A 14,140-nucleotide genomic window follows, 5' to 3' on the forward strand; every position below is an offset into this window, starting at 1 on the left:
GGGGAGAACATGCAGACTCCACACAGACCCAAGCCGGGAATCAAACCCGGTTCCCTGGCGCTGTGAGGCAGCAGTGCTAACCACTGTGCCACCGTGACGCCCTTTTGTGTCCATCTGTGTGCATGGTTTCACTGTCGCTCTTGATCTAAATTAATTATTTCTCTCTTTTTGTCTTTGCCCTTCTCTGCTCCCTCTTCCCCTTTCTGTCATCTAACTATGCCACCCTTTCATTTATTTGCTCATGAGGATGTTTCTCCATGTACCTGACCACCACAGTCTCCTTGTGCTCTGTTAGCAGATCAATAACTTGCCCCTTTCCATTTTCCTCCAAGAGCCCCTTCTCATGAGCAAGGCCTGTGGGCAGCACGGTGGCACAGCGGTTAGCACTGCTGCCTCTCAGCGCCAGGGACCCTGGTTCAATTCTTGGCTTGGGTCACTGTCTGTGTGGAGTTTGCACGTTCTCCCTGTGTCTGCGTTGGTTTCCTCCGGGTGCTCCGGTTTCCTTCCACAGTCTGAAAGACTTGCTGGTTAGGTGCCGGAGTGTGGCGAATAGAGGAATTTCACAGTAACTTCATTGCAGTATTAATGTAAGCCTACTTGTGACTAATAAATAAATAATATCAGCATTTTTTTGCATTATCTGTGTAATGGTAGCTGTGAGGATCAATACAAGTGGGAGAAGCCTGACATTCACACCATCTAAGAATAATTAACCACAATGATTTTACAGTTTCATTGAATTTATATCCTCTCCATATTGCTGGATCTGAATTGTCTTCAGGTTATTAAAAAATATATCCCGCAAAGTTCACAATGATGGTGTCATAAAATGAACAATTTTTACAGATAGGAAAAAGTAGAAAATCAAAACTAAACCAAAATAATCATCGCTTGTTTTCTTTTAATAAGAGCACCCATTTGGTGAGATTTCTCATCAACCTACTCTTTTTCTTCTTGTGTTTAGTTGATTGAATTTTATACAGTTCCTGTGAAAAATGGCGAGTAGATAAATTTGCTGAAAATACAATCAAGTGTTTCGACAGCCAGTGTGTTGAGGGCTTTCCATTCTTGTTGAGAGGAACCGATAGCCATTTTCAATGGAACACCACAGCACAAGAAACAATTTCAGAGACAGGATGCAAAGACCAAACCTTTTCAATCTTCACACAATCAAGAATTGTTACGGTGCAGGAGGTCATTCGGTCATCGTGTCTGCACCGACTCTCCAAATGGGCATAAAGACTTAGAGTCGTAGAGTCATAGAGGTTTACAGCATGGAAACAAGCCCTTCGGCCCAACTTGTCCATGCCCCCCTTTTTAAAAAAAATTCCTAAACTAATCCCAATTGCCCGCATTTGGCCCATATCCCTCTACACCCATCTTACCCAACTTATTGCTATTCCCCTCCCTTGGACGGCATGGTGGCACAGTGGTTAGCACTGCTGCCTCACAGCTCCAGGGACCCGGGTTTGATTCCCGATTTGGGTCGCTGTCTGTGTGGAGTTTGCACGTTCTCCCCGTGTCTATGTGGGTTTCCTCCGGGTGCTCCGATTCCCTCCCACAGTCCAAAGATGTGCGGGTTAGGAGCATTGGCCGTGCTACATTGCCCCTTAGTGTCAGGGGGACTAGCTGATGTAAATGCAAGTGGTTATGGGGAATAGGGCCTGGGTGGGATTGTGGTTGGTGCAGACTTGATGGGCCGAATGGCTCCTTCTGCATTGTAGGATTCTATGATTCTTTCCCCCATAACCCTGCACATTGTTTCTATTCCAATCAGCATCTAACGCCTTCCTGAATGCCTCGATTGAACCTGCCGCTACTACAATTCCAGGCAGTGCGTTCCATATTTGTTTCTTTAACAAATCACCTTAAATCTGTGCCCTGTTGTTCTCAATTCTTTTATGAACAGAAACAATTTCTCCCTGTCTACTCTGTCCAGCCCCCTCATGATTTTGAACACCTCTATTAAATCTCCTCTTCGCCTTCTTATCTCCAATGAGAACAGACCCAACCTCTCCAATCTATCCTCATAACTGAAGTTTCAAATCCCTGGAGCCATTCTTGCAATCCTCTTCTGCACTCTCTCCAATGCGTTCACATCCTTCCAATAGTGTAGTGCTCTGAACTGTACACAATAGTCTAGTTGAGGTCTAACTAATGTCTTCTATAAGTTCAGCATAACCTCCTTAGTCTTGTACTCTACGCCCCTATTAATAAAACCCAGAATACTATATGCTTTGTTAACTGTTCTCTCCACCTGACCTTCCTCTTTCAATGATCAATGCACATATGCACCCAGGTGTCTCTGCACCTGCACTCCCTTTAAGAATTTTACCCCTTATTTTACCTTGCCTCTATACGTTCTTCATACTAAAATGCATCACCTCACACAGCTTCACATTTAACTTCATCCGGCATCTATCTGCCCACTCCACCAACTTGTCCATGTCCTTTAGAAAACTACACTGTCATCCTCCCAATTTACAATACTTCCAAGTTTCGTATCATCAGCAAACTTCAAAATTGTCCTCTGAACACCAAGATCTAATCATTAATATATATCAGGAAAAGTAAGGGTTCTAATACTGATCCCTAGGGAATGTCATTACAAACCTCCCTCCAGTCGGAAAAAATCCATTGCCCATTACTCTCTTCTTCTTGTTATTCAGCCAGTTTTGTGTCCATGCAGCTACTGTCCCTTTAGGTTCACAGCATCCAAAAGATAGAAAAATGTCCATTGATTAGTCCCAATCTAACTGAACATCATGATTTGGAATGGTTTGTTTTCTATCTATGGTATTTCTTCCTTTTCACAGATCTCCCTCACATTTCATAGGAACATATTATTATTTATTATATTATAGAAAGGATATTATTAAATTAGAAAGAGTGCAGAAAAGATTTACTAGGATACTACTGGGACTTGATGGTTTGAGTTATGAGGAGAGGCTGGATAGACTGGGACTTTTTTCCCCTGGAACGTAAGAGGCTTATGGGTGATCTTATAGAGGCCTTTAAAATAATGAGGGGATAGATCCGCTAGATAGTCAACATCTTTTCCCAAAGGTAGGGGAGTCTAAAACTAGAGGCCATAAGTTTAAGGTGAGAGGGGAGAGATACAAAAGTGTCCAGAAGGTGGTGAGTGTCTGGAACGAGCTGCCAGAGGTAGTATTTGAGGCGGGTACAATTTTGTCTTTTAAAAAGCATTTAGACAGTTACATGGGTAACTGGGTATAGAGGGATATGGGCCAAACGTGGGCAATTGGGACTAGCTTAATGGTTAAATAAAGGGGCAGCATGGATAAGTTGGGCCGAAGGGCCTGCTTCCATGCTATAAACCTCTATGACTCTATATAAACATGCGAATTAGGAACAGGAGCAGGCCACTCATCTCCTCAAGACTGTTCTGTATTATTCAATATGATCATGGCAGATGTAATTTGAATTTTAATCTCAACTCCACATTCCTGCCGACCCTCGATAACCTTGCTCGTCAAGAATCTGTCAACCTCCGCTTTAATGATATTCAAACTTCTGCCTCAGCCACCTTTTGAGGAAGAGAATTTGAAGTTCCAACAATCCTTCATTGACCACTTCATAACAATCCTGCCCTACCTGACAGACTGACAGGTCCAGAGTCCAGGCTCTGAAACAGGTTGGCAAGGTGTGACAAAGGATGACGAGAGATGATCCTCCTCTCAATTTTCTCCCTCCCTCCCACTGTCCTAGCAAACACCTCATCAACACTGACTGCCCTTTTAATGTTACGGTTCATAGTTCTTGTACCCATGTTCACTTCAGATATGCTCCAATAAGTACAGTTCCATGTTATTCATAGATTACCAAAATATGTGATTTAAGTAACAATTCCCAAACTTTACCGACTTTCCCTTAAATATATCAATGTTATTTCCTTTGACAACTCTATGTGGTAACAAGTTCCACATTATCAGCAGTTTCTGTATAGTTTCAACTAAATTTCCCATTGAGTTTATAGAGAACTGGGGAACTAGGTTGTATTTATAATCTCTCGATTTAATTTCTCCCACCAGTGATACCGTCCGTACATCTAATTAATTACCTATTGAAGTCTATTTTTAAACTGAGGCTACACTCTACGCTATTTTGCATTCAGTGATGTGATGCTGGGCAATTAATTTTGCATCATTCTTTTACAAAACTGGCAACTAAAGTAAAATGTTACCTATAAATGATAATGCACAGTATTGTAGATAGAATTCACTCATAGTTAATCTCAATGTGCCATTCTGCGTTTAAGATTGAGTGACATTCAGGACGGGATTTTCCAGCCGCGTTTGCCTCAAAACCGGAAAGTCCCGCCCGAGGTCAACGGACCATTGCATGGTCCGCTCCCCTCCCCACCGCCCGCTATGGTTCCCATGGCGGGCGGGATGGGAAAATTCGTCCCTTAAAGTAAGAGTCAGCCTTTTCTGATTATGGTTAAGAGTTTATCCAGTTGACTGAAATGCTGACTTTGTGGTAAAAGGTCATGAGGGACTATTGAAAGAGGTCACATTTTCAATTCTTTTAAAATGATCCTATCATATATTAAGCTGATCCTTGTCTTCACTCTACCTGTAGCTGCAACATTATATACTGTAACCTATCCTTTTCCCCTGAGCGATATGTTTTGCCTGCATAGTGCGCAAGAAAAAATACTTTTCACTGTGTCCCAGAACATGTGGCAATAAATCAAATCAATCAATTAATATGATAAATACTCTTGTAGGAAATCTCTAACCTCCTTTAAAACAAGTATATTGATATACAGATTGCCTATATTATACCATACATTGGCCGGTCAGCTGTTATCTGGCAGATGTCGATGCCTATCCGTGAACAGTCATTGCCACAGTCTCTTGCACACCCCTCACCCACCTCGCAACAAATAAACATGGATGTTGAGCTTGGTGGTAAAATGCCCAAAGGTCCATTCTATGCCAAATAAGGCAACTTAATGAAAAGAGAGTTTCAGGAATTTTCCTTTAAAAATGCTGATTTGTCCCTTTTCAAAAGACGATGGAAGTAAAGTGACACGAAAAGGAAGAATCGCTTATCATGTTGGCCCACTGTTTGATGGTATCCATTCAGTGGTGGAACTTTACAACTCTTAAAGCAGCCAAAGTAGAAGATCTAAAACATTATTTATCACCCTGATTACTCTGCAGATATAAACAGCGCAGCATTGCAGAAACACTTTATCTCATACTTCCTTCTTGTTGATTTATTTGGTAACCTCAAGGGCAGCTGAGTCTCGAACTTACTGACAAAAATGACGAAACAGAACAGTGCAGTTTTCCTCCCAGTAAGGGAAGTAGACAGACTACTAAAAATGTTACTTAAACCGTAATAATGTGTGAGCGACATCGAACTCTATGTAATGGAGCATAACAACACTCAGATGCAAACGGCATTGGTTAGCACTGCTACCTCACAGTGCCAGGGACCTGGGTTCAATTCCCGCTTGGGTCACTGTCTGTGTGGAGTCTGCACATTCTCCCCGTGTCTGCATGGGTTTCCTCCCACCGTCCGAAAGACCTGCGGGTTAGGTGCATTGACATGCTAAATTCTCCCTCAGTATACCCAAACAGGCGCTGTTTCCACCTACCCCTCCCCATCTCCCCCCGTATCATTGATGGCAGTGTAAACCGCCCCCCCCACCCCCAACTCTGAAGACAACATGGGTCATCTACATCAGGACCCTCCTGATGGGTCCCCCATCACAATCCCTTTCGCGGCTCACCATGCACATGCACTACCCCCACCCTCCTTTACCAGTCTCCCTGCCTGCCCCCCTTCCCCTGCCAACCACTCCCTGTGCTGGTCCCCAGCCCCACCCCCCACCACCACCACTCGGACTATAGTACTGAGAGGGCTTTTAGCACAATGATGATGATTTTTTTTCTGAAGTTTTAAAGTCTATTTATTAGTGCCACAAGTTGGCTTACATTAACACTGCAATGAAGCTACTGTGAAAATCCCCTAGTCGCCACACTCTGGTGCCTGTTCGGATATACTCCGGGAAAATTTAGCATGGCCAATGCACCTAACCACCACGTCTTTTGGACTGTGGGAGGAAACCGGAGCACCCGGAGGAACCCACACAGACAAGGGGAGAACGTGCAGATTCTACACAGATAGCGACCCAAGCCGGGAATCGAACCTGGGTCTTTGGCATTGTGAGGCAAAAGTGCTAGCCACTGTGCCGCCTAGGAAAACGGAGGGAGGAAGTTCAGGGGAGATTCGTCTCTGATCATCCTTCGTCACATCTTGAGAATCTGCTTCAGATCTCAGGACGAAACAGCTCGCTTGACTTTGGCAGTCCAAACTCCACTCACTCCACCACAGACTCCAGAGGCAGTCGTCCGCAAGATGCACTATGGCAGCTCACCATGGCTCCTTTGATAGCACCTAGAAGGACGAGGGCAACAGAAGCATGGGAAAAGCACACAGGTTCCTTCCCCAACCACACACCATCCTGACTCATAAATATATTGGTTGTTTGTTCACTGTGGCTGGGTCAAAATCCTGAGACTCTTTTCTGAACAGCACCGTGGATGTATCTACACCATGTGGTCTCCAGCTCACCACCACCTTCTCAAGCGCAATTAGAGTGAGCAATAAATGCTGGCCTCACCAGCGATGCTCACCTCCCATGACAGAATCAAAAAGGACTCGGGGCCTGGGAATAGTTAGTCAATCGGTCAGGTTGGGAAGGAACGTGGTGAAACGTGAGGTGGCCTGTGAAAAGTCAAAAATAACATCCAATGTCCAATGAAATTGAAAGCAACAAAGAGGCATTTTTCAGCTAGATAAGCATGACGGAGAAAGGAAGAGAATGATATGATAATCAGGTGAGTTAAAGAGAGGCGGGTGGATAGAACATCAACAATGGCATTAAGCCAACTGGGACAAGTAGCCTGAGTATGTGTTGTAAATTCTAAGTGGATTCAAGTGTTTTACAACATCATGCTACTAGGCACGAGGTAAATACTTCATTTCCACATGAGGTAACTACTTCATTTCTTTCAGGGAATGAGATCAAATTCTGTTGGCACAGTGGTTAGCACTGCTGCCTCACGCACCAGGAACCTGGGTTCGATTCCCGGCTTGGGTCACTGTCATAGAATCATAGAAACCCTACAGTACAGAAAGAGGCCATTCAGCCCATCGAGTCTGCACCAACCACAATCCCACCCAGGCCCTACCCCCATATCCCTACATATTTTACCCACTAATTCCTCTAATCTATGCATCCCAGGACACTAAGGGGCAATTTTAGCATGGCCAATCAACCTAACCCGCACATCTTTGCTCTGTGGGAGGAAACCGGAGCACCCGGAGGAAACCCACGCAGACACGAGGAGAATGTGCAAACTCCACACAGACAGTGACCCAAGCCGGGAATCGAACCCAGGTCCCTGGAGCTGTGAAGCAGCAGTGCTAACCACTGTGCTACCGTGCCGCTGTCTGTGTGGAGTTTGCACGTTTTCCCCATGTCTGTATGCGCTTCCTCCGGATGCTCCGGTTTCCTCCCTCAGTCCGAAAGACATGCAGGTTAGGTGCATTGGCCATGTTAAATTCTCCCTCAGTGTACCCGAACAGGTGCCGGAGGGTGGCGACTAGGGGATTTTCATAGTAACTTCACTGCAGTGTTAATGTGAGCCTACTTGTGACGCTAATAAATAAACTTAAACTTAAAGAACTTAAATACTAAATACACTGGCGAATGCTCACTGGGACTTTCTGTATTAAGTAAAATATTTTTTAAAAAAACAAATCTTTTACACTGAACCAGGGCATGATCTGGTAATTAATTAAATTGGATGTTTACAGCAACTAACCGTGGACACAGGTGATCAAATACCACACAGAAAACTGCAGAGGCTAGGATCCCAGTAGGAGCAAGGGAATGTCATCCATGGTATGCAGCTGCTCATGGTTCAAGCTGTATTTTATGGATGTCAAATTCATATCCTGAAGTGTTTGCTCAATTGCCTCCGAGAGGGGTCAGGGGAGAATTTCACAGTTTGTTTAATAAGCTGTGAAAAGGCTTATTAACTAGAGCAAGTGCGGCACAGTTTCAGAAAAGGATTAGCTCAGAATACCAAATATTTCACAAATCAGAATTGAAACCACAATTGCAAAATGCTTTGACCAAAAATACTCACCATTTGAACATCCTGTTTCATTTTGTTTGGACCCAAGTACAGAAGAATTCTGAGAAGCTTGACATAGGTACAAAAAGACCAAAGCTCTGTGGGACATTTGATTTTGCTACCTCTGGCCAGAGTGCTTCCAACATAGATCAGGTATAGACAAGTGCTTATTGGATAATTGGCAGCAGTATAAGGTTAATTCCTTTGAAAAAGTCAAACTACAAAAGGGAAGCTTGAGTTATCACAAAGCTCCTACTGTGCTTGGAATTTTTACTGCAGTGCATAAGGAAGTAACAAGGCACCAAGTGAGAATTTACACGGCAAGGGCATTAGCAATTTTTATTCTCTCATTGGATGTGGGCATCGCTGGCAAGACCAGCATTTCTTCATCCAGAGAGTGGTGAATCTGTGGAACTCTTTGCCGCAGAAGTCTGTGGAGGCCAGGTCATTGAGTGTCTTTAAGACAGAAATAGATAGGTTCTTGATTAATAAGGGAATCAGGGGTTATGGGGAAAAGGCAGGAGAATGGGGATGAGAAAAACATCAGCCATGATTGAATGGCGGAGCAGACTCGATGGGCCGAGTGGCCTAATTCTGCTCCTATTTTTTTATGGTCTTGTTGCCCATCCCTAATTGCCCTTGCACTTGTGGCTTCCTCAGCCATTTCAGAGGGCAGTTTGGAGTCAACCACACAGCTGTGGATCTGGAGTCACATGTAGATATGGCCAGATCAGACAAGGATGGTAGATTTCCTTCCCTAAAGAATATCAGTGATCCAGATGGGATTTTACGACAATCAATGATAGTTTCAAGGTCACCAATACTGAGACTAGCTTTCAGTTCCCAGCTTATTAATCAAATTTACGTTTCACTTCACCAGCTTTTGGTGGCTTTTGGAACATCTGTCTCCAAAATGCGATGGCACAGTGGTTAGCACTGCTGCCTCACAGTGCCAGGGACAAGGGTTTAATTCTGGCCTTGGGTGACCGTCTGTGTGGAGTTTGCACGTTTTCCATGTGTCTGCATGGGTTTCCTCCGGTTGCTCCGGTTTCCTCTCACAATTCAAAGCTGTACAGATTCGGTGGATTGGCCATGTAAATTTCTACTTAAATATCCCAAGTTGTGTAAATTAGGGGGATTAACAGGGTAAATATGTGGGGTTACTAGGATTGGGTCTGGGTCAGATGTTCTGTCGGAGAGTCGGTGCAGACACGATGGGCCAAATGGCCTCCTTCTGCACTGTGGGGATTCTATGATTCTATGAGACCTGGGCCCTCTGCATTATTAGTCCAGTGATATTAACATCATGCCACCACTTCTGGTTCCTCACGCAAGAAGTTCCGTTTTATTAAATGTGAGCCTGGGCATGAATGTTGACAGGAAAAATAATCCTGTGGAATATCACTGACAATTTCAACTCCATCCTTAGGCGTACCACTCAACAAGTGGCCACATGGTAACAATCAGTTTAAGTTTTTGAGTTTGTTTATTAGTGCCACATTACAAGGGCTTGCATTAACACTGCAATGAAGTTACTGTGAAAATCCCCTATCAGAATCGTGGATTGCAGATAAATCGTTCACCTCACCAGCTGGAGATAATAATGGCCAATTGCAAGGGCATCACTGACATTCTTGGTCAAGATCAGTTAACTTGTCACAAATAACAACAGCATTAACTTGCATTTATAAAAATCTTTCATGACATAGAAACGTAGAAACTAGAAGCAGGAGTAGGCCATTCGGCGCTACGAGCCTACTCCACCATTCATTTTGATCATGGCTGATCATTGAATTCAATATCATGATCCTCCATTCCCCCCCATATCCTTTGATCCCTTTAGCCCCAAGAGTTATATCTAATTTCTTCTTGAAATCAGACAACGTTTTGGCCTCAACTACATTCTGTGGTAGTGAATTCCACACATTCACCACCCTCTGAGTGAAGAAATTTCTCCTCACCTCAGTCCTAAAAGGTTTACCCCTTATCTTCAAACTCTGACCCCCCTAGTTCTGGACTCCCCCCACCACTGGAAACATTCTTTCTGAATCTACCCTGTCCAACCCTGTTAGAATTGTATAAGTTTCTATGAGATCCCTTCTCACTCTTCAGTGAATATAATCCTAACCGATTTAGCCGCATATGACAGACCTGCCATCCCAGGAATCAGCCTGGTAAACCTTCACTGTACTCCCTCTACAGCAAGGACATCGTTCCTGAGATAAGGACACCAAAACTGCATAGAATACTCCAGATGTGGCCTCGCCAATGCCCGATTCAATTGCAGTAAAACATCCCATGATGCTTTTCAGGAGAATTATCAAACAAGGTTAATTTCAAGCCACACAGGGGTTGATTGGGACAGGTGACCAAATGTTAGGCTAATGAGTAAGGTTTTACCAAGCATCTTAAAGGGACAGAGATGCTCTAGAAGGGAATTTCAGAGCCAAGGGCACAAGCAATTGAAGGTATAGCCATCAATGGTGCAGCGATTAAAACTTGGGGTGGCGCAAGAGGCCAGAGGTGGAGGATTACAGAGATCTCAGAGGGTTGTTGGGCTGGATGGGATTATGGAGCAGATTGCATTGGAACAGAGCAGGGCATAACTGAGCCCTCTCGACCAAACTGTCTCAGTGACACACACTACACTTAACCAATGGGCCACTGGGGTAGCTCACGTGTCATTATTGTACCGAACTACATAAAAGCTTATCTAGATACTGAGAATTATTTTTACCTGTAATTATCAAGGTAAAGTATCTGGCCATCATTTGCTTTCGTTTGGAATCTGTTAGCTAGACTGATCTTGCCCAGCAGAAGTTCAAGATAAAAATGCGCTTGGCACCCAAGTGAAAAGGGCAATCAACAGGGAATCTATTTCCTTAAACATTACGATTGAAAGGTTGAGAAATAATCAGTGGCAAGACTGAGAAGTTTTTTTAAATTCAATTATGGGATGTGAGCGTCACTGGCCAGGCTAGCATTTATTGCCCATCCCTAATTGCCCACAAGTTGCCTTCTTGAACCACCATGTGGTGTAGGTACACCCACAGTGCTGGTAGGGAGGGAGCTCCGGGATTTTGATCCAGCGACAGTGAGGGAACGGCGATATGGTTCCAAGTCAGCATGGTGGGGGCTTGCGGGGGCAAACCTGCAGGTGGTGGCATAGGTTGAATCCAATGTTAAATCAGGTACAGAAAGATAAATAAAGGGAGGGAAAGAAAGATTGATTCGAGAGAAAAAAGGAAGACAAAGGAAAAGTTGAAGACGTTTTAATTTTAAATTTGAAAAATCTGCAGCAACAATTAAAAGCTGAAGCAATGAGATTTCGTACAGTTGCAGTTCATTTTCACCGCACAAAACTAATTGCAATGCAACTTCCGGACATCTGCATTAACCTGGTATCTGCTTCTCAGCCTACCTTGCTACTTCCAAATAACTAGCTCGATAGTCTTACCGACTATCGTTTTATCTCAAAACAACAAAGTGTGGTTTCTTAGTTATTTTGCAATCAAGTGGTTTGTAGCTTTATCAAGTGGTTAATATGTTATAAAGTGTGATTCCTGGATCCTTGGGACCTCCTGGGTGAAATCTTACCAAAAAGCGGCAGAGTGCTCGTTCCAGCGTGAAAAGTGGAGTGATTCCTGCTGACAGCAGGATCTGATGTCTTTTTGGTAATAATTTTCATGACCACGAGAATAAGCTGCTCCTGTGGCTGTTCTCTCTGATTCACCCGCCTCCGCAATGACTTAACTGCTGGTAGCACTGGGGGGGGCTCCATATCAACGGCTCCCCAGCACTTGTTCCACGACAACAGCAGAAAATGGCAGCCACCGTGCTTTTCAGAGGGGGCCCTCACAAGGATGCTGGATGGAGTGGTGTGGAGGTGGGACACACTCTACCCCCGCTCCAGGATTCAGCCTTCTAGCAGAGTCACCGCCTCTGCCTGGGATTCAGTGGTCAGTGCAAGCGCACTCCAGAAGAGAGCGGGGCAGCAGTGGCGGAGGAACACTTCTTCACTCAACCAATTGAACCACCCCCAGTCTCCCACTGGACCCGCTCGCACGCCCCTCGGGCCCCCAACCCCCTCTCTCACTCAGTCACCCCCCACCTTTGCCAACACCAAGTACCAGGTACTCCCCTGCCCCCTCCCCTCCCCTCCCCATCCCCCCACCACGATCACCAGCTCCCCCAGTTGCTGCTGTACTCACATTCCAGCTCCCACCCAAGCCCCACGCCTGCCACACCACCACCATCTTGAATGACTGCACACCATTTAATGACAGAACTAATACTGAGGGGAGACCGGAGGTTCAGCAAGTGTCTTCCTCTTGAGCCAGAGGAGGCACACAGCTGAATCATGAGGTCGGTAATTACCATATCCAGTGCATTCCCAGAGGGCAGCCTGAGTTTCCCAGGTCACAAGAGGTCCAGAGCTGAACTGCCTTCCGTGTCCCATTGAGATGTACCGTTATACACAAGCACCCCTGACAATTGGTTTTAGTCTTCTCGGCAGCTTCTCCTCATACCGCTGCCTGAGTGTAGGTTCCAATCTCACTGCAGTCACCTTCTCCTGAGAGTGAGGCCCTTCAGGCCGCATGAGGGGAGATGCAGCCCATTCCTGATTACTCTACTGTGCTCTGATAGCCCAGCCTCTAATGGGATCCCACCCAGAGAACTCACAGTCACTCCCATTGCTGAGCCTCTTGTTTACAAGGCCTCCCACCCTCTGGTCAGCCCCCACTGAGGAAGGGCACTCCTTCAGCTGCGATTATGGACAGGAACCAAGGAAGGAGGACACGGGAAGCGTTGCCTGCAAACCAGCCTTCACAACCTTATTAAAGCAAGGGGCTCTCCGACAAGAAGGGAAGGTGAGGCCTGCAAGTGACCCCTGTGGATCCCTCATCCCAATATGGCGATTGTCGGACCCCCACGCATGGCCCTAGGTTGCATTCATCTGTGTCCCCTGAGTCCTCTCCGGTGCTCCCTGAGCGCTCACCTCCGTACTCCCGGAGGTGAAGATGCCAGGTTCACGCTTATGTAGAGCTGTTGTAAATGGCACCAGCGGGATGTGGTGCCAGCGCCCGCAGAATATCCAGTGTGGGGGTAAGTCTCGGAGAGGGTGCTCGTTAATGACAAGCTAATGTATTAACATGAGCTTTCTGTGCTCTCATGCCTTGTTTCACGCCACTCCACTGAGGAGCTGGGAAGATCGGAACTCAGAAACCCACTGACGCGAATCGCGCTTTCTGGATATTGAGTACACGCCGCCATTCCCGCAGACACAGAGTGTGGGCTCAAAATCGTCCCGCATATTTTCTGTATTTCTCTTCATTTGGTGACACCCAGGTGTCAGCTGTGGCTCAGTTACAGCACACTCGCCTCTGAATCAGCAGATTGTGGGTTCAATTCTCACTCGAGGTGGCACTGGGGCCCCCTGTGGTATCTGAGCTGGTTTTTGGATAAGACATTAAACTGAGGTCCTGTCTATCCTCCCGTGTGGATGTTAAAAGTTCCAGAGCAGCAGTTCAGAGAAGAGTAGTTTCCTGATCAAACATTATCCCACTACCACACACGGAAACATATTCCCTGGTAATTTATCCCATTGCTGTTTGTGGAACCATGCTGGGTCGCCACATTTCGGACATTACAATAGTGATGGTACTTCAAAAAGTGCTTTGGAACCCCCTGAGAATACCGTATAACTGCAATTTCTTTCTTCATAAATTTACCACAATTTAAATCCATCACAAAAATAATTTCTATAACAATAGCACTGCCTTCCTTTGCATAGACGGCACTGGCTTTTGTAATGGGCGACACGGTGGCACAGTGGTTAGCACTGCTGTCTCACAGCGCCAGGAACCCGGGTTCGATTCCCGGCTTGGGTCACTGTCTGTGCGGAGTCTGAGTGTTCTCCCCCGTGTCTGCGTGGGTTTCCTCCGGTTTCCTCCCACAGT

At 45.5% G+C, this 14,140-nt stretch overlaps 2 protein-coding genes across 3 annotated transcripts in view; one reads left to right on the forward strand and one right to left on the reverse strand.

The window, feature by feature from the left end:
* LOC144487108 (mediator of RNA polymerase II transcription subunit 12-like protein) overlaps positions 1-14,140 on the reverse strand; it is a 596,823-nt gene that overhangs the window by 223,239 nt on the left and 359,444 nt on the right.
* The window catches only part of LOC144487143 (P2Y purinoceptor 13-like), a 47,316-nt gene that overhangs the window by 30,010 nt on the left and 3,166 nt on the right, over positions 1-14,140 (forward strand). The window contains exon 3 of one of the 2 annotated variants that reach the window (XM_078205207.1): positions 8,230-8,333. The exons of the other annotated variant lie outside the window; for it this stretch is intronic. The gene's annotated coding sequence lies outside the window, so the exon portion shown is untranslated. The remainder of the gene's footprint in view (positions 1-8,229; positions 8,334-14,140) is intronic. 2 annotated transcript variants of the gene reach the window in all.

Source organism: Mustelus asterias, chromosome 3, assembly GCF_964213995.1.
Source record: "Mustelus asterias chromosome 3, sMusAst1.hap1.1, whole genome shotgun sequence".
Classification (NCBI taxonomy): Eukaryota; Metazoa; Chordata; class Chondrichthyes; order Carcharhiniformes; family Triakidae; genus Mustelus; species Mustelus asterias.